Genomic DNA, 19,949 nt, shown 5'->3' on the forward strand with positions numbered 1-19,949 from the left:
TCATCATGCTTTATGTTATTAAGTGTTTACTATGCACTATTCATGGGCTTCCTAGGTGGCTCAGCCATAATTTGCCTGCAATGCAGGAGACATAAGAGATGCAGATTCGATCCCTGGGTTGGAAAGATCCCCTGGAGGAGGGCATGGCAACCCACTCCAGTATTCTTGCCTGGAGAATCCCATGGACAGAGGAGCCTGGCAGGCTACAGTCTACAGAGTTGCAAACAGTTGGACACAACTGAAGGGACTGAGCGTATGTAGTATTCATAGCTCTAAGCACTTGCAAGTATTAAATAATTTAATCCTTACACACAACTTTGTGAGATATGAGCTCGGTATTATCGTTAAATTCCCTTTTGTAGTATGTATTTCCTCTAAGATTTGCCTTAATGTTTGAATTAAGCTTTACAATAATTTCAAATATAATTATTTGGTTTTAGATCACTTTAATTGATTTCACTGACCACTTTTGAAAAAATGTCACACTTCATTGTTTTTCAGGTCATTATTTTTATTAATTTCTGGTTTCTCTGGAATGTTTTTTGACAGATTTTAATTTATGAGAATGCATGGGAAACTTCTGCATCATTGACTATGTCTAAGAATGTCCTCACACATGAATAATAGCCCAATTTAAAATTGAATTTTTTAAGTAAATATCATCCACTTAAAATATGTTCCAGCATTGCTATTGTGGGTGAGTCATCTGGGGTCATTCTTGTTTTTTACATTTCTATTTCTATTAGTTATTTGGTATCATGTGGATAATTTTTCTTAATTTTCCATTCATTTAAAACAAAACAAAACAAACATTATATGTTGACATGGATGTCATGTCACTGATTTGTGTGGTGCTCAATTGAGTCCTTTCACCTTGGAGTTGCAAACGTTTCTTCAGGCTTTAATGTCTGTATCTCCTTCTACATTATGAAGCCCTGCATAAAATTAAAGCTTTATTATTTTACTGCTCCTTTATCCTTAGTTCTTAGTTGGTAACTGGCATATTTGTTAAAGTTACTGAATTCCTGAGTGAATGAATTGTTCCTGCAGCATGAAAGAATATTATTTAGAGCTTTCAATAGCATTCCAGGGTCTAAGGAGCCATGAAATTAAAAAAAAAATAATCTATTAATATTTAAGAAGCTAACTCTTCTGTGAAATGCATGAAGGCCAGGTCAGAAATGGTTATGGCGATATGTTATAATATCAATTTTTGTTGTTCAGTTGCTAAGTTATGTCTGACTCCTTGTGATCCCATGGCTGCAGCACACCAAGCTTCCCTGACCTTCACTATCTCCCAGAGTTTGCTCAGAGTCTGTGATGCTTCTAATCATCTCATTTTCTGCCACCCTCTTCTCCTTTGGCCTTCAGTCTTTCCCAGCATCAGGGTCTTTCCTAATGAGTCAGCTCTTCACATCAGGTGACCAAAGTATTGGAGCTTCAACTTCAGCATCAGAGCTTCTAATGAATATTCAGGGTTGATTTTGTCTAGGACTAACAGGTTTGATCTTCTTGCTGTCCAAGGGGCTCTCAAAAGTCTTTTCTAGCACCAGTTTGAAGGCATCAATTCTCTAGCACTCAGCCTTCCTTATGGTCCATCTCTCACATTCATACATGACTACTGGAAAAACCATAGCTTTGACTATATCATCAATAGTCAAAACTTTATCATCATCAATAAGTTATAACATTCTCGATACATTCATTTAGGTAGCTCCAGTATTCTGACAGTCATGTTTACATTTAAAGTATTCTGGATATTTTTGTTAGAACTTCACTTAGAAAGCAATGTTAAGTTTGCAAAAATTTAAGGTACCTTTTGTTTGTGTGTGTGCTAAGTCCCTTCAGTCATGTCTGACTCTTTGCAACCCTATGGACCATAGCCCACCAGGCTCCTCTGTCCTTAGGATTCTCCAGGCAAGAATACTGGAGTCAATTGCCAAGCCCTCCTCCAGGGGATCTTCCAGACCCAGAGACTGAACCCATGTATCCTGCATTGGCAGGTGGGTTCTTTACCACTAGCACCACCTGGAAAGCCCCTTACCTTTTGATTACCCATAGGCAAGGATTTTCCTGAATGATACAGAGATGTTGAAAATACAAATAGAAAGCGATTGCAATTTTGTCAGATACTGACCCATGGGCAAGAATTTGTAGTTTCATTGAGGACTTGAGGGGATTTGTAATGCTGTCAGATGATAAAATTGACAGCTGGGTGTTTTGGTAGGAAATCGAGGTGCTGATGGCTCATCAATCTACTTGGTAGTGATCTGCTTTCAGTGGATTTATGTAATTATCTTCTGCTGTTGCCAGTGTATCATTTACCGACATTAAATAAATGTGTATTTTTGCTTGTGATAGCTGACACTTTTTATTGTATTAAGCAATCATCTTTGATTTTATGACATCTCAGATTGGAGGAGAAAAATGATAATGCACATAAATGGAAAAGAAGAAAGAGGAAACTACTCTAAAATGGAAACTGTTGGAAATGTTTTCAAGGGTGGAGGCACAAAAGTTGAGAATATAGATAAAGATGTCTGCTCAGATACTCTGAGACCAAATATCCTTTGAAGGAGAAACAAATCTTTCAACAATTACTAAGTAAAATTGGTTCAACAAATTACTGTTCTTATTATCAAAATAAAAACCTAACTTGCTTATCCACACACAACATTTTGGGATAAGGTATATATCCTCAGATGAAAGAACTATTGATTTATCTTATTTTCCTCATGACACTCATATAGGGGAGAATAATCACACAGTAGATCCATTCAGAGCTAGCTCAGTCAATCATCAGGTGTTCCCTAACCTCTGCCTAGCAATTAAAATGATAGCATTGCAAGAAAAATAGCACATGTCAGAGATGTGGCATGCAGGGATTGAGTCTGATGATATTGCTTCATTTCATTTCCTTTTAAACAAGTCAGTTTTATTTAATAGTGTGGTTTGAAATTATTCCCATAGTTGACATGAGGAAGGGTGATATTCACAATCAGAACACTATTGCTATTATTAAAATTTGAATAAAAGAGAATTACAAAATCAAGTCATCTTTCAGAATCAGAAGGATTTATAACCTTTAAAAATAATATTTGGCTTCCTGAAAATGGTCTTAAATATTCTTAAATAGTCATATATCCATATGTGTTATCATTGACAAATATTAACAGCATTAATTGCTCTTATCATAAATGGCTGAACATTTCTGAATGCCAGGTCAAAGTCCAAGAAGGAGAGTGTTTTTGTCATAAGATGTCAAAAGATTGAATAGAAAGAGAGACTATCAGTGACCTTGACAGTAACTGTTTCAGTCTTGGGGACAAAAATCTTGATTGGAGTGAATGAAATAGAGAACACAGGACAGAGATCTGACTAACACTTTTGAGAAGTTTTGTTTTTATTTTTTAAGGTTGTATAGTGTGATTTTTTAAAGCTCTGCAGTGTAATGATGTAATATATGTGCTGTGCTGTGCTGTACCTAGTTGCACAGTCATGTCCAACTCTTTGTAATCTCATGGACTGTAGCTCTCCAGGCTCCTCTGTCCATGGGATTCTCCAGGCAAGAACACTGGAGTGGGTTGCTGTGCCCTCCTCCAGGGGATCTTTCCAACCCAGAAATCAACCCAGGTCTCCTGCATTGTAGGTGGATTCTTTATAGTTTGAGCCACAAGGGAAGCCTACAGCTCAGTTCAGTTCAGTCGCTCAGTTGTGTCCAATTCTTTGGGACCCCATGGACTGCAGCATGCCAGGCTTCTCTGTCCATCACCAACTCCTGGAGTTTACTCAAACTCATGTCCATTGAGTCGGTGATGCCATCCAACCATCTCAACCTCTTTCATCCCCTTCTCCTCCTGCCCTCAATCTTTCCCAGCATCAGGGCCTTTTCTAATGAGTCAGTTCTTCACAGCAGGTGGCCAAAGTATTGGAGTTTCAACTTCAACATCAGTAATTCCAATGAACATTCAGAACTGATTTCCTTTAGGATGGACTGGTTTGATCTCCTTGCAGTCCAAAGGACTCTTAAGAGTCCAAGGGAAGCCCACACTGCAAAATAATTATCACAATTGAGTTAATTGACACATCCCTAACCTCAGTGTGCTGTGTCACTTCAGTCATGTCTGACTCTTTGTGACCCCATGGAGTGTAGCCTCAAAGCTCCTGTCCATGCGATTCTCCATGAAAGGATAGTGGAGTCGGTTGCCATTTCCTTCTTCAGGGAACTTCGTGACCCAGGGATCAAACCTACATCTCTTATGTCTACTTAATTGGCAGGCAGTACCTTTATCACTGGCATCACCTGGGAAGCCCTATAACCTCACCAGTTACCATTTTTTGGGGGTATGTGTAGTGAGAACATTTAAAATCTACTCAGCAAATTTCAAGGATCCAATAGAATAATTATTAGCTGAAATCACTGTGTTGTACACTGGATCTCCAGAGCTTATTTATCTTATAAACGAAAGTTTGTGCTCTATGACCAACATCTCCCCATTTCTCTCACCCCTGGAAACCTCTGGAAGCTACTAGTCAATTCTCTGTTTCCATGTCTTGACATTTTTAGATTCCACATATAAATTTTGCTGTCAGGGATAGCAGGGAAGGAATGACTACCAAAAGGGGATTTGAAGTCTTGGAAGTTTTTCTTCAGTTACAAGAAATAATATATTGTATTAGTGAAATTATGGGAATACTACAATAAAAATGGAAAATTGATAATGTAGGAGATATGGAATATAACTGCAGGAATGATAGTTTTAAGTAGGTGAAAAGGGATAGGATCTATCATACAGAAGAAGACCAAGCTTTACAAAGGAACCTGGACAATTCATTCATTGTAACACGGAAGAAAAAATAAATGGGTACAATCCTCAACCCTGACCAGGAATCCTGTGTCTTTCTCTCCAAGTCAAATTCTTTTGTCAACTTCTCTTCTTCCTTCCTTCTTTCTTTCTTTCTTTTTCTTTTGGTGCAGCAGGTCTTAGGTGTAGCACACAGGACCTTGAACTTGTTGTGGAATGCTGAGGTATGTATTACACGCGATCACTGCAATAAGTCTAGTTAACATCTGTCACCGTATATAGTTGCAAAAATGTTTTCCTGAGGATAAGTGCTTTTAGGATATATTCTCTTAGCCACTTTCAATAGTATTATTAATTATAGTTATTACATCCTCAGAGTTATTTCATTACTAGAAATCTATACCTTATCATATTGTATCACTGTGACATTTATATAATTATAATTATTATCAACAATTATCATAATTATCAGGTAATTATTCATAACTAATAATTATTAGCAAAAGTATAAACTCTTTCAAACCACAAAACTGTATAAGTGAATAAAATAAAGTTAACCCATGAAATTAAATTTAAATAAATGTAACCAAAATCACATGTCCACTCTTCTTTACCTGTGTTTCCTTCTACTACACCCAGAGAAAACAAGTAACTCCTATAGATTCATTATTTATCTATTTCATATGAGATAAATATCTCATGTTTATCTATTTTATATGAGATAAATATTGCATATTTATCTATATCATAGTTAGGGCAAATCTATGTGTGCTCAGAAAATATACGCTTTTCTTTGCACGTTTCAAGATTTTTTACTTGTTTTATCATACTGTGTGCATCCTTCAGTAACCCTTTTTGGTCTCAAATTCATTTATGAGATTTACCAATGCAGATACATGTATCTCTAGGAATTCACTTTTACTATTAAACAAAATTTACTTTATGAATTTATCAATAATATTCTGTGTGCATGTTAAGCTGCTTCAGTCATGTCCGACTCTTTGTGACCCTATGGACTCTGGCCCACCAGGCTCCTCTGTCCATGGGGTCCTCCAGGCGAGAATCCTGGTGGGTTGCCAGGCCTTCCTCCGGGGCATCTTCCTGACCCAGGGATGAACGTGTGTCTCTTACATCTCCTGCCTTGGCAAATGGGTTCTTTACCACTAGTGCCACCTGGGAAGCCCCAATAATAACATAGTGAATTCTAAATGAATGTATATTTGTGTTGTTTCCATTTTTCTTTCATTTGAAAATATTGCAATAAGTAGCTTTGAATGACTCCTTATAAACAAGTAGGGAGTCTCTCTAGGGGGTCAATAGTTCTTAAATTGTAGTTTGGGATCTGTGAGGCCAAAGTTACTTTTACAAAATCACATTATTACTTGTGTTTTTCATGCTCATTCTTTCCCAAGTGGAGTTTTCCAGAGGTAGCGTGACATGTCCTATTGCAACAAAGTGAATGTGGAGGTAGACAAGCAGTAAAAAGATTTGCAGAAAAGTACAAGTTTCTCTTTTTCACTTTTCTTCTTCTTTAAAATGTAATTATGAAGAATGTGTTATGTATATTAATGCATAATTGATTTATTATTTTTGTTTTAAAAGTAAACAATAAATATCGAATCTTTATTTCAATATCATATATATTAAAATTGATAAATATAATATTATAGACAGATGTTTTATATGTCCATTATTCTCAATAAAAAAACTCTAAGACTGCATTTTGTCATATGCTTTTTGACATCTAAATTTCTTCTCCTGTGAACTATATGCATATTAGGTATCATAAAATGTTAGATGACATACTATAAAACTGATTTTTTGACATAGTTATTAGAATGTAGAATAATTTCATCACATTTGCTACTCCCACTCCAGTACTCTTGCCTGGAAAATCGCATGGACAGAGGAGCCTGGTAGGCTGCAGTCCATGGGGTCGCTAAGAGTCGGACACGACTGAGCGACTTCACTTTCACTTTTCACTTTCATGCATTGGAGAAGGAAATGGTAACCCACTCCAGTGTTCTTGCCTGGAGAATCCCAGGGACAGCGGAGCCTGGTGGGCTGCCGTCTGTGGGATCTCACAGAGTCGGACACTGAAGTGACTTAGCAGCAGCAGCCAGTGTAATACTGGTGTTTTCACATCACTGTACGTGTGCAATCCTTTTGCTTGCTTCTTGGAATCACTCTCATAGCTTGAAGCACCATGTCCCAGGGTCCTTGAAGGATTGTTAAATCCTGTTTTCTGGGAGCATGCTCCCATATTGAAAAAAAACTCTCATTTATCTGTCCACAACATGCTCAGGTTTTGAGCTGAGGAATAAATTTGGGGTGACAGACACAGAGAAACACTGTAACACTACTTAATTGCGTTCTGATTGTACACTTTTTTAGTAGTCTGGGGAAATATTTATTATATCCATGCTCAATTTTAAAATGAGAAAGCCCAAGGAATCACCCCACTAATATTTTCGAAAACAGATCCTTACCATTTCTAACTCGCCCTGATGTAATACAGTTAGTATGAGCTTTATAATTTAAAGCTTTGCCTGAAGCCTATTATGAGAAATTGCCATGTAGTTTTTAGGCCACCGTGTATCATTTTGGTCAAAAATGCAGCTTGTACACTTAAGATCTTCAGGTGCTGTGTAACTTCAATTCAAGTGAGCGCTCTTAGCCCATTCCCAGTGTCATCTGGCCCTCTTATCTACAGCTGACAAACTCAGCGGGGATAATTTCCCTAGGACTGTTTGTCAGAAATGAAGGAACAAAAAAAAAAAAAAAAAAAGAAATGAAGGAACATTTTGTTAACTACACATACCTGGAGTTCACCGAGGAGTGAAGCTATTGGATTTCCTCTCTGAAGGGAAGGAACAAATAATGATGAAAATCATCACTCAAAAAGAAACTGTTTCAAAATGTCAATACCTTTTGTTTTATAATAGAGATAATTAACTTTTGTAGTAAATTGACTATTTCACTGGTAAGGATTTCTGTGAGTAAACTGAGACCATTGGAGGTTAAATTGTGTGCCTAAGGTCAAACAGTTGCTTAGGGACAGAGGTGGGCATAGCGTGGTCCCTAGAATTGATTCCTTTCTAATAATTAAGAGATTATTTCCTGATTGTTTGCTTGTTATGTAAGGTTGGATGATTGATCACATTCCAGTCTTGGTTCTTGTATCACTCCAACCTTTTCTTGTCCTTTTTTTTTCTTGCAATGTCTGTTACACTGACCTGCCGATTTAAGTTTCCAGAAGTGTTGAAGTGAGGTACCACTAAAAAGCATAGGCTTAGGATTCAGATCACGCGACCAGATTATCACTGTGTTGTTCTAGTGTTAATAGTCATTTTGTTGTGCGTTTGTAAAGTCTCCCTCATTCTCTGTCTGTGCACAGTTTTGGTTCTCTACCCTGGGACTTAGCCACTAAACAACAATTTATTTATTTTTTACAGTTGATCCTTGAACCACATGGGGATTATCTGCACATAATTTGTAGCTGGTCTTCAGTACCCATGGTTCCTCTACATTCATGGATTCAACCAACCATAGAAGACTCCTGTAGTACTTACTGTTGAAAAATATTTATGTGTAAGTGGACCTGTGCATTTCTAATTTGTGTTGTTCAAAGGTCAACTGTACTTAAAATGTTTATTATCTCCCTATTGCCATCAGGGTAAAATGAAAACATCTTACTAAAGGTTACCAATTCAATTATTTTCTACCCCACAGCTTCTCCAACTTTAAAGAGGATAGGAATCTCCTGTGGATCTGGTTGAAATGTAGATTCAGAATCAGTAGGTTCAGAGAGAGGCTTGAGCTTCTATATTTAGTTATCTATTTTAACTTGTTTTAATTGAAGGATAAAGAATCTGCCTTCAGTTCAAAAGACCTGGGATTGATACCTGGGTTGGGAAGATCCCCTGGAGAAGGAAATGACAACCCACTCCAGTATTCTTATCTGGAGAATTCCAAGGACAGAGGAGCCTGGCAGGCTACAGTCCACGGGGTCGAAAGAATTTAACATGGCTGAACGACTCGCACTAATACTAACTAGCAAACATATTTGTATATATGGCAAAATGGCAACTACCGTGAGTCAGTCTAGTTATCACTCACTGTGATGCATAGTTACAGAATGTCTTTTTCTTGTATTGAGAACTTTTAAGATCTACTCTTAGCAACTTTCAAATATACAATAGTGTATCATAGCTATAACTATTATATATTATATATAAAACTATGCTATGTATTATAACTACCACTATAACTATAGTCAAGGCTATGGTTTTTCCTGTGGTCATGTATGGATGTGAGAGTTGGACTGTGAAGAAAGCTGAGCACTGAAGAATTGATGCTTTTGAACTATGGTGTTGGAAAAGACTCTTGAGAGTCCCTTGGACTGCAAGGAGATCCAACCAGTCCATTCTGAAGGAGATCAGCCCTGGGATTTCTTTGGAAGGAATGATGCTAAAGCTGAAACTCCAGTACTTTGGCCACCTGATGCGAAGAGTTGACTCATTGGAAAAGACTCTGATGCTGGGAGGGATTGGGGGCAGGAGGAGAAGGGGATGACAGAGGATGAGATAGCTGGATGGCATCACTGACTTGATGGATGTGAGTCTGAGTAAACTCCGGGAGTTGATGATGGATAGGGAGGCCTGGCATGCTGCAACTCATGGGGTCGCAAAGAGTCAGACACGACTGAGTGACTGAACTGAACTGATAACTATAGTCACGATGCTGTACATTACATTCCCATGACTTATTTATTTGGTACTCATTTGTATTGAGTCATAAATTTCAACTGTTTTATATCTTATTTAACAGAATTTCATTTAATAGTTCAAAAATTCCTAGTCATATTGTATAGCTTATGTTTCTTTCTTGTTTAATTTTTCATTTTAGTCTTTTAACATGTCAAACTTTGTTATTTCATATTATTTATCTGACAGTGCTAACTAAAAAGTTGTTGCAGGTTAGAATATATTGTAGGTTAGAATATACTCTTTGTTATTTTTTGACTCTCTCAAAGTGTATTATTCCCTTGTCTATTTTGTGATTTTTTCATTATGAGCTTATGTACATTTAAATGAAATGTTCCAAATTTTCCTTTGCTTTCCCCAAATGCCTGGGCTCATATTTTTGCCCAGAGTTTTTTGTTTGTTGTTTGCTTTATTTTTAGCCACAAAGCTAGAAAGAATTGTTTCTCTTAATTTAAATAAACTTGGCCTCATGCTAGAGATTATTGAGAGGAAAAATGATGTCTTACTGTCCACTTGAATCAATGTGGAAGGTGGACAGTATTCTTACAGTCCTCTGTATTTAAGTATTTTTAAATCTTCTCTAGATTCCTTTTTTCTTTCCCCTTTCTCTCCCTCTCTATCCTCCATCCCTTCCTTCCTTCTTTCCTTTTTTTTTTCAAGTTGCAGAAAGTTTCTTATACTATATAGTATACATATTAAACTAGCCTTACATTTTGGAGTGGTCAAACAAGAGATGGCAAGAGTGAATGTCGACATTCTAGGAATCAGTGAACTAAAATGGACTGGAATGGGTGAATTTAACTCAGATGACCATTATATCTACTACTGTGGACAGGAATCCCTCAGAAGAAATGGAGTAGCCATCATGGTCAACAAAAGAGTCCGAAAGGCAGTACTTGGATGCAACCTCAAAAACAACAGAATGATCTCTCTTCATTTCCAAGGCAAACCATTCAATATCACAGTAATCCAAGTCTATGCCCCAACCAGTAACGCTGAAGAAGCTGAAGTTGAATGGTTCCATGAAGACCTAGAAGACCTTTTAGAACTAACACCCAAAAAAGATGTCCTTTTCATTATAGGGGGCTGGAATACAAAAGTAGGAAGTCAAGAAACACCTGGAGTAACAGGCAAATTTGGCTTTGGAATACGGAAAGAAGCAGGGCAAAGATTAATAGAGTTTTGCCAAGAAAATGCACTGGTCATAGCAAACACCCTCTTCCAACAACACAAGAGAAGACTCTACACATGGACATCACCAGATGGTCAACACCGAAATCAGATTGATTATATTCTTTGCAGTCAAAGATGGAGAAGCTCTATACAGTCAACAAAAACAAGACCAGGAGCTGACTGTGGCTCAGATCATGAACTCCTTATTACAAAATTCAGACTTAAATTGAAGAAAGTAGGGAAAACCACTAGACCATTTAGATATGACTTAAACCAAATCCCTTATGATTACACAGTGGAAGTGAGTAATAGATTTAAGGGCCTAGATCTGATAGATAGAGTGCCTGATGAACTATGGAATGAGGTTCGTGACATTGTACAGGAGACAGGGATCAAGACCATCCCCATGGAAAAGAAATGCAAAAAAGCAAAATGGCTGTCTGGGGAGGCCTTACAAATAGCTGTGAAAAGAAGAGAAGTGGAAAAGCAAAGGAGAAAAGGAAAGAAATAAGCATCTGAATGCAGTGTTCCAAAGAACAGCAAGAAGAGATAAGAAAGCCTTCCTCAGTGATCAATGCAAAGAAATAGAGGAAAACAACAGAATGGGAAAGACTAGAGATCTCTTCAAGAAAATTAGAGATACCAAGGGAATATTTCATGCAAAGATGGGCTCGATAAAGGACAGAAATAGTATGGACCTAACAGAAGCAGAAGATATCAAGAAGAGGTGGCAAGAATACACAGAAGAACTGTACAAAAAAGATCTTCATGACCCAGATAATCATGATGGTGTGATCACTGACCTAGAGCCAGACATCCTGGAATGTGAAGCCAAGTGGGCCTTAGAAAGCATCACTACAAACAAAGCTAGTGGAAGTTTTGGAATTCCAGTTGAGCTATTTCAAATCCTGAAAGATGATGCTGTGAAAGTGCTGCACTCAATATGCCAGCAAATTTGGAAAACTCAGCAGTGGCCACAGGACTGGAAAAGGTCAGTTTTCATTCCAATCCGAAAGAAAGGCAATGCCAAAGAATGCTCAAACTACCGCACAATTGCCCTCATCTCACACGCTAGTAAAGTAATGCTCAAAATTCTCCAAGCCAGACTTCAGCAATATGTGAACCGTGAACTTCCTGATGTTCAAGCTGGTTTTAGAAAAGGCAGAGGAACCAGAGATCAAATTGCCAACATCTGCTGGATCATGGTAAAAGCAAGAGAGTTCCAGAAAACCATCTATTTCTGCTTTCTTGACTATGCCAAAGCCTTTAACTGTGTGGATCACAATAAATTGTGGGAAATTCTGAAAGAGATGGGAATACCAGACCACCTGACCTGCCTCTTGAGAAATCTGTATGCAGGTCAGGAAGCAACAGTTAGAACTGGACATGGAACAACAGACTGGTTCCAAATAGGAAAAGGAGTACATCAAGGCTGTATATTGTCACCCTGCTTATTTACCTTCTATGCAGAGTTCATCATGAGAAATGCTGGGGTGGAAGAAGCACAAGCTGGAATCAAGATTGCCGGGAGAAATATCAATCACCTCAGATATACAGATGACACCACCCTTATGGCAGAAAGTGAAGAGGAACTAAAAACCCTCTGGATGAAAGTGAAAGAGGAGAGTGAAAAAGTTGGCTTAAAGCTCAACATTCAGAAAATGAAGATCATGGCATCCGGTTCCATCATTTCATGGCAAATAGATACGGAAACAGTGGAAACAGTGTCAGACTTTATTTTTCTGGGCTCCAAAATCACTACAGATGGTGACTGCAGCCATGAAATTAAAAGACGCTTACTCCTTGTAAAGAAAGTTATGTCCAACCTAGATAGCATATTCAAAGCAGAGACATGACTTTGCCAACAAGGTCTGTCTAGTCAAGGCTATGGTTTTTCCTGTGGTCATGTATGGATGTGAGAGTTGGACTGTGAAGAAGGCTGAGCGCCGAAGAATTGATGGTTTTGAACTGTGGTGTTGGAGAAGACTCTTGAGAGTCCCTTGGACTGCAAGGAGATCCAACCAGTCCATTCTGAAGGAGATCAGCCCTGGGATTTCTTTGGAAGGAATGATGCTAAAGCTGAAACTCCAGTACTTTGGCCACCTGATGCGAAGAGTTGACTCATTGGAAAAGACTCTGGTGCTGGGAGGGATTGGGGGCAGGAAGAGAAGGGGACGACAGAGGATGAGATGGCTGGATGGCATCACTGACTCGATGGACTTGAGTCTGAGTGAACTCCGGGAGTTGATGATGGACAGGGAGGCCTGGCGTGCTGCAATTCATGGGGTCACAAAGAGTTGGGCACGATGAGCGACTGAAGTGAACTGAACTGACATTTTGGAAGATTTAAAAAATTATTTTTTTAGAAGTTTAGACTATTCTATACTGGAAATCTTTCTTCAGTTAGAAATTTCAAATTACTAATGGAAGATGAACTCATTTCTTTTCTTTTCTTTTATGTGTTATTTTACTTTTTGGTCCTTCAATAAGCTCTTTTTTGGTGGAATAAGGAAAGTGTAAAACATATAAAACCTTATTTCCCATGGCATGAATTTTTACCTACATTTTATATTTTATCTTTTAAGAAAAATTTTAATATATGAGGAAAAACAATAGGGCAAGTATAATATTAATAACCACATTGTAAATAAGAATCCGGGAACATTAAAAAATAAGGCAAGGAGATCACAGATCCATAGAAAATCACTTTCTGGCAGCCCAGTAACAAATGCTTGCTCTTTATACACCTAATTTAGTGTCTTATTGTGATTACACTATGGTCAACTTTAAGGTCTATTCTTCCCATGTAAATTTTGTGTCTGACAGTTTTTTTCTACATCAGAATTGCAGCAAACTCTCTATGCTATTCAAAACTGTCAAAAAAAAAGTTGGGTTTTACTTTCAGGATTTCTGTTACTTTAGAGTGCTAGAATGGAAAACAGTCTTACAAGTTTTGGGGGAAAGTAAGACATTTTAATAATTGCTATTTTCATTTTTTTTTTCACTTCTCATCTTGGAAAACAAAGAGTACTCAATTATGCTCTGACTGACACTGAAATATAAAAGAGCAAATAAAAAATTCATGATGACCTTTGAGAATATGGCACACAGAACATGGTGGATATGTAGCTTTAGTTTCTAATCCAAATTAAAGGGTCACAGAACACAGAAAATTGCTAGTGGCATGCTGCTGCTGCTGCTAAGTCGCTTCAGTCGTGTCCGACTCTGCTAGTGTCATAAATGGCTACAGATCATGGCTCTTCAAAGAAATCACACATCAAAGTAAGCTTTTGAGGCTTTAAAAAAAATCCTGGTCTATGAACTATTATTAACATTTAATAGCAAGTCATTTTAGGTCATAGCAAGGTACAGAACTACAGAAACTCAAGCACAAGTTTTATGTATTTTGTGTTTCTATAGCATTTGAAGGAGTTACTTTATGAGCTGGTATTTCAAGCAGCTTTTATATTTATGCAGATTTAAGGAGATTATTCTTGCCTTGAGAACCCATGGACAGAGGAGCATGGCAGGCTGCAGTCCATAGGGTTACACAGAGTCAGACACGACTGAAGCGACAGCATACATGCTGGCAAAGCAATTATAGAAAGGGCTTATATGACTCTGACCTTCTAAGAGAATGTCTAACAGAAACACAGTGACTCTAAAGCTACTTCTTGTCATAGGGCAAGTAGTGAACATGAATGAAAAGGGCTTTACTTGCATCTGTGCAAAACCAAGCTAATTTGAAGTATAAGTTAAAGGCATGCTCCATGGCTAAGAAGACAGCAGAAGATATTCAGATTTTGACTTCCTATCCCACCATCCCTCTCCTTGGAAAATATTACTTCAAATTAATTTCTTACTTCACTTTATTTGGGATGCCTTTCTTTACGTTTTGGAGTTATCATGTCTATGTCAGTCTTAGCATGATTCCCAGCCCCATCTTTATAAAGTATGTTCTTTTCTAAATTACCAAATTTCCAACTTGGAATTAGTGGCCAAAAACTTAAAAGTTATTCGTTGTCTCTCTTCTTGACATTTCTATTTATTTGAATTTAATGGTCATGTACATGAATGTTTTGAAAACAGAATGTGCTTATTTGTAAAGCAAAATATTCATTTCTTCATTTGTCAAATATGTGAAGAAAAATGTGAAAGTTTAATAGTCATTAAAAGAGATAATTTAGACACTAATAAAACAGCAACAAAAGAGTTCTATTCAAGGTCTTGTAAAGAAAATGAGGAATTAAGTTTTAAACATATCTGGTTTTTGAGTGTGGAAATGACTTAGGAAATCCTTCTTTGAAAGGGAAAATATAAAATCATAAATACTAATTTTTAAGTAGAGAAACAGATTTCATTAAAAGGAGCATTTGGAATGAATCTCAAAACCTAAAATATTTTTGTTTTTTCAAACATTATGCTGTACATTACTTATATTAAAACTAACAGACATAGCTTAAATGTTCATGTTGTTAGACAGAGTAGGTCTCTTAAATAAAAGGGTTAAAGTAAGCTGTTAAATTAAATTTAACTCTGATAGGTTAAATAATAGGCTGCTTATATTGGAAATTCAAGGTTTATAAAAAAAAAAAAAAACCTCCCTAAGCATTCTCTTTCAGGATTTGAAATAGCTCAATTGGAATTCCATCACCTCCACTAGCTTTGTTCACAGTGATGCTTTCTAAGGCCCACTGGACTTCACATTCCAGGATGTCTGGCTCTAGGTGAGTGATCACACCATTGTGATTATCTGGGTCATGAAGATCTTTTTTGTACAGTTCTTCTGTGTATTCTTGCCATCTCTTCTTAATACCTTCTGTTTCTGTTAGGTCTGTACATTTCCGTCCTTTATTGAGCCCATCTTTGCATGAAATGCTCCCTTGGTATCTTTAATTTTCTTAAAGAGATATCTAGTCTTTCCCATTCTATTGTTTTCTTTTATTTCTTTGCACTGATCGCTGAGGAAGGCTTTCTTATCTCTTCTTGCTATTCTTCAGAACTCTGCATTCAAATGGGTATATCTCTTTTTCTCCTTTGCTTTTCACTTCCCGTTTTTTCACAGCTATTTGTAAGCCCTCCTTAGACAGCCATTTTACTTTTTTGCATTTCTTTTTCTTAGGGATGGTCTTGATCCCTATCTCCTGTACAATGTCACGAACCTCCTTCCATAGTTCATCAGTCACTGTATCTATCAGATCTAGTCCCTTAAATCTATTTCTTACTTCCACTGTATAGTCATAAGGGATTTGATTTAGGTCATACCTGAATGGTCTAGTGGTTTTCCCTACTTTCTTCAATTTAAGTCTGAATTTGGTAATAAGGAGTTCATGATCTGAGCCACAGTCAGCTCCCGGTCTTGTTTTTGCTGACTGTATAGAGCTTCTCCATCTTTGGCTGCAAAAAATATAATCAATCTGATTTTGGTGTTGACCATCTGGTGATATCCATGTGTAGAGTCTTCTTTTGTGTTGTTGGAAGAGGGTGTTTGCTATGACCAGCGGGTGTTCATTGGAAAGACTAATGCTGAACCTGAAACCCCAATACTTTGGCCACCTCATGCAAAGAGTTGACTCATTGGAAAAAACCCTGATTCTGGGAGGGATTGGGGGCAGGAGGAGAAGGGGACAACAGAGGATGAGATGGCTGGATAGCATCACTGACTCGATGGACACGAATTTGGGTAAACTCTGGGAGTTGGTGATGGACAGGGAGGCCTGGCGTGCTGTGGTTCATGGGGTCACAAAGAGTCGGACATGACGGAGCTACTGAACTGAACTGAACTGAAGCATTCTCTTGCTGTCAAGTTTCTTTATGGCTGACATACAAGTTTAACCTTTAGAATTATATTATTTCCAAATGTGTATTTGCTTTTATTTTTTTTAATGTATTGAGTCATAGCATGTGATTTTCACAAAAGTTTAAAGACAGTCTTGAAAAAGTTAAGCTAAAGTTTATTTAGCCAAACATAACCTTTGAATTTAATATTTTAACAGGTGCCTGCAGGATGGCAAGTCTAATTATCTAATACATACTTTGTACAGTGTACCTGATGCTTCAAAAGTAAGCTGTGGTTATATACAGAGATTTTGGAGTGATCTGCATAGAACTGGGCTTTCCAGATGGTGCTAGTGGTAAAGAACCTGCCTGCCAATGCAGGAGACATGAGTTCAATCCCTGGATTGGGAAGATCTCCTGGAGAAGGGCATGGAAACCCTCTGCAGTATTCTTGCTTGGAGAATCCCATGGACAGAGGTGCCTGGTGGGCTATAGTCCCTAGGGTTGAACAGAGTCAGACACAACTGAAATGAGTTAGCATCCACACACACAGAGAATTAATAACTAATTAAACATGTGTCTGAATTTGTCAAAGACAAAAGTATAAGCAGAAGAAAGTCAATGACCAAAGAGAAAACTTCCATTGTTATGATATAATTACATTGCCTTAGATATTTAAACATATTTAAGTAATCATGTAGCCATCACTCTGTTTCTTCAAATGAAGTTTGGAGCTAATGCAAACAAATTCTCTAAGATTATGTAGATTATATAATCATACAAAGGTCTACAAACAGTTCAAACTTGAAGGCAATTCCAAGTTAGACAATGATGTGGACTAAATTCATTTACTTGGTTCTGTGCTTTTACTTGGTGGAATTAAATTAAAATGCCCATTTTTATTTATTTAGAAAAATCATAACTGAGATATCATTGCAGATGAGTTTTAAAGAGAAAGTCATATTTAATATATGCATTTTAAATAATAACGTGACTTTTTGTCATTGTTGTTCAGGTGTTAAGTCTTGTCCGACTCTTTGCAACCTCATGGACTATAGCCTGCTAGGCTCTTCTGTCCATGGGATTTTCCAGGCAAGAATACTGGAGTGGGTTGCCATTTCCTTCTCCAGGAGATCTTCCCCAACCAAGGGATCAAATCCAGGTCTCCTGAATTGGCAGTGGACTCTTTACCACCAAGCCAACAGGGAAGCCCTGATGTGACTGTACTTATATATATATATATATAATTGCAAGCTTAGAAAGAGTCAGAGGAGAATTTCAAATTGAGAAAGTGTTTACATGATGTGTGTGTTTAAGTTAAAAGCAAGAGTAGACTTTGATTGTGAGGACTTTGGAAAACTGCCCAAATTATCTACGCCTTCACTAAATACATAAAGTGCTTAGTTAGTTCTTACTACTTAATAAAACACCCATAATTCAGTGGCTTAAATGGTAAACATACAGGAATCTATTGATTACCTGGATCCTTCTGTTTTAATTGCCCGCACTCATATGTCGGCAGTTGGCTAATAAGTTGGCTGATGCCTGGCTGGTCTTGGATGTCTTCACTCGGGGTGGCTGGAACCATTCGTCTCTCCATGGGAGAGATAAATTTGCAACCTCATGGACTATATTTTCCAGCTATTCTGTAGCCTACATTTGTTCTCACGGTGGTAGTGGCAGGGTTCCAGGAGAGTGAGTGGAAATGCCCAGATTCTTTTAAGACCTAGGCTTGGAACTGGCATACTGCTACCTCCATGATATTTGGTTAGCAAAAGCAACTCAAATTCAAGATATGGGGAAATAGATTCGACCTCTTTTACCATGCTGAAGTCCATGGCGTCACAGAGTCAGACAGTAATGAGTGACACAACAACAACAATTAATTTGAAGGGAAGGGGTATTTCTAACTGAAAAAAGAAGGAAAAAATTTAAATTGTTAACAATGTCTCAAATTCTATTTTAGAAGATAATAATATTAGCAAGCTATCATATTCAAGAAATATTATTATCACTATAGTAACTTATCTTATTAAGCTTTTGCCTAGATTTCATGGCATTAAAGTGCTTTAGTTGTTATCAATGTGTGTGTGTGCATGTGCACACTCAGTCATGTCTGATTCTTTGCAACCCCATGGACTACAGCCCACTGGACTCTGTCCATGGATTTTCCAGGCAAGAACCTGAGGAAAATTATTTAGCAGTTGTTATTTAGCAGAGACAAACAATTGAATCAAGTATTATCATGCAGAGCTAAAATTTGAGAATCATACTATGAAATATTCAGGCACATTTCACATGCTTTATTAATGAAGAGGTCACTAAAGCTACTCAGGCATTTCTTTTAGAAAGAATTATAAGTGAAACTGCACAGAGAGACAAGACAAATATAATCTGAAGAACAGGTAAATTACTGAAGGATTCAGAACTTTTCCTTTTTAATATTTAAGAGTCAAAGGATAAGCTCACTTGGCAAAAGTTTAAGGACACAATAATTTAAGCTAAACATTGTTGCTAAAGGCAAATGAAAATACTAAAGAGAAGAATACTTTAGAATTTGTGAATACTAAAGAGAAGAAAAGCCTTTTTCACAATTAGTAAACCACTAGCATCAGTGAACACCCTCTTTCAACAACACAAGAGAAGACTCTACACATGGACATCACTAGATGGTCAACATCAAAATCAGGTTGATTATGTTCTTTGCAGCCAAAGATGGAGAAGCTCTATACAGTCAACAAAAACATGAACTCCTTATTACCAAATTCAGACTTAAATTGAAGAAAGTAGAGAAAACCACTAGACCATTCAGGTATGACCTAAATCAAATCCCTTATAATTATACAGTGGAAGTGAGAAATAGATTTAAGGGCCTAGATCTGATAGATAGAGTGCCTGATGAACTATGGAATGAGGTTCGTGACATTGTACAGGAGACAGGGATCAAGACCATCCCCATGGAAAAGAAATGCAAAAAAGCAAAATGGCTGTCTGAGGAGGCCTTACAAATAGCTGTGAAAAGAAGAGAAGCGAAAAGCAAAGGAGAAAAGGAAAGGTATAGGCATCTGAATGCAGAGTTCCAAAGAATAGCAAGAAGAGATAAGAAAGCCTTCCTCAGCGATCAATGCAAAGAAATAGAGGGAAACAACAGAATGGGAAAGACTAGAGATTCTTCAAGAAAATTAGAGATACCAAGGGAACATTTCAAGCAAAGATGGGCTCGATAAAGGACAGAAATGGTAAGGACCTAACAGAAGCAGAAAATATTAAGAAGAGGTGGCAAGAATACACAGAAGAACTATACAGAAAAGATGTTCATGACCCAGATAATCACAATGGTGTGATCACTGACCTAGAGCCAGACATCCTGGAATGTGAAGTCCAGTGGGCCTTAGAAAGCATCCCTATGAACAAAGCTAGTGGAGGT

The sequence above is a fragment of the Bos javanicus genome, chromosome 9, assembly GCF_032452875.1.
Source record: "Bos javanicus breed banteng chromosome 9, ARS-OSU_banteng_1.0, whole genome shotgun sequence".
NCBI lineage: Eukaryota > Metazoa > Chordata > Mammalia > Artiodactyla > Bovidae > Bos > Bos javanicus.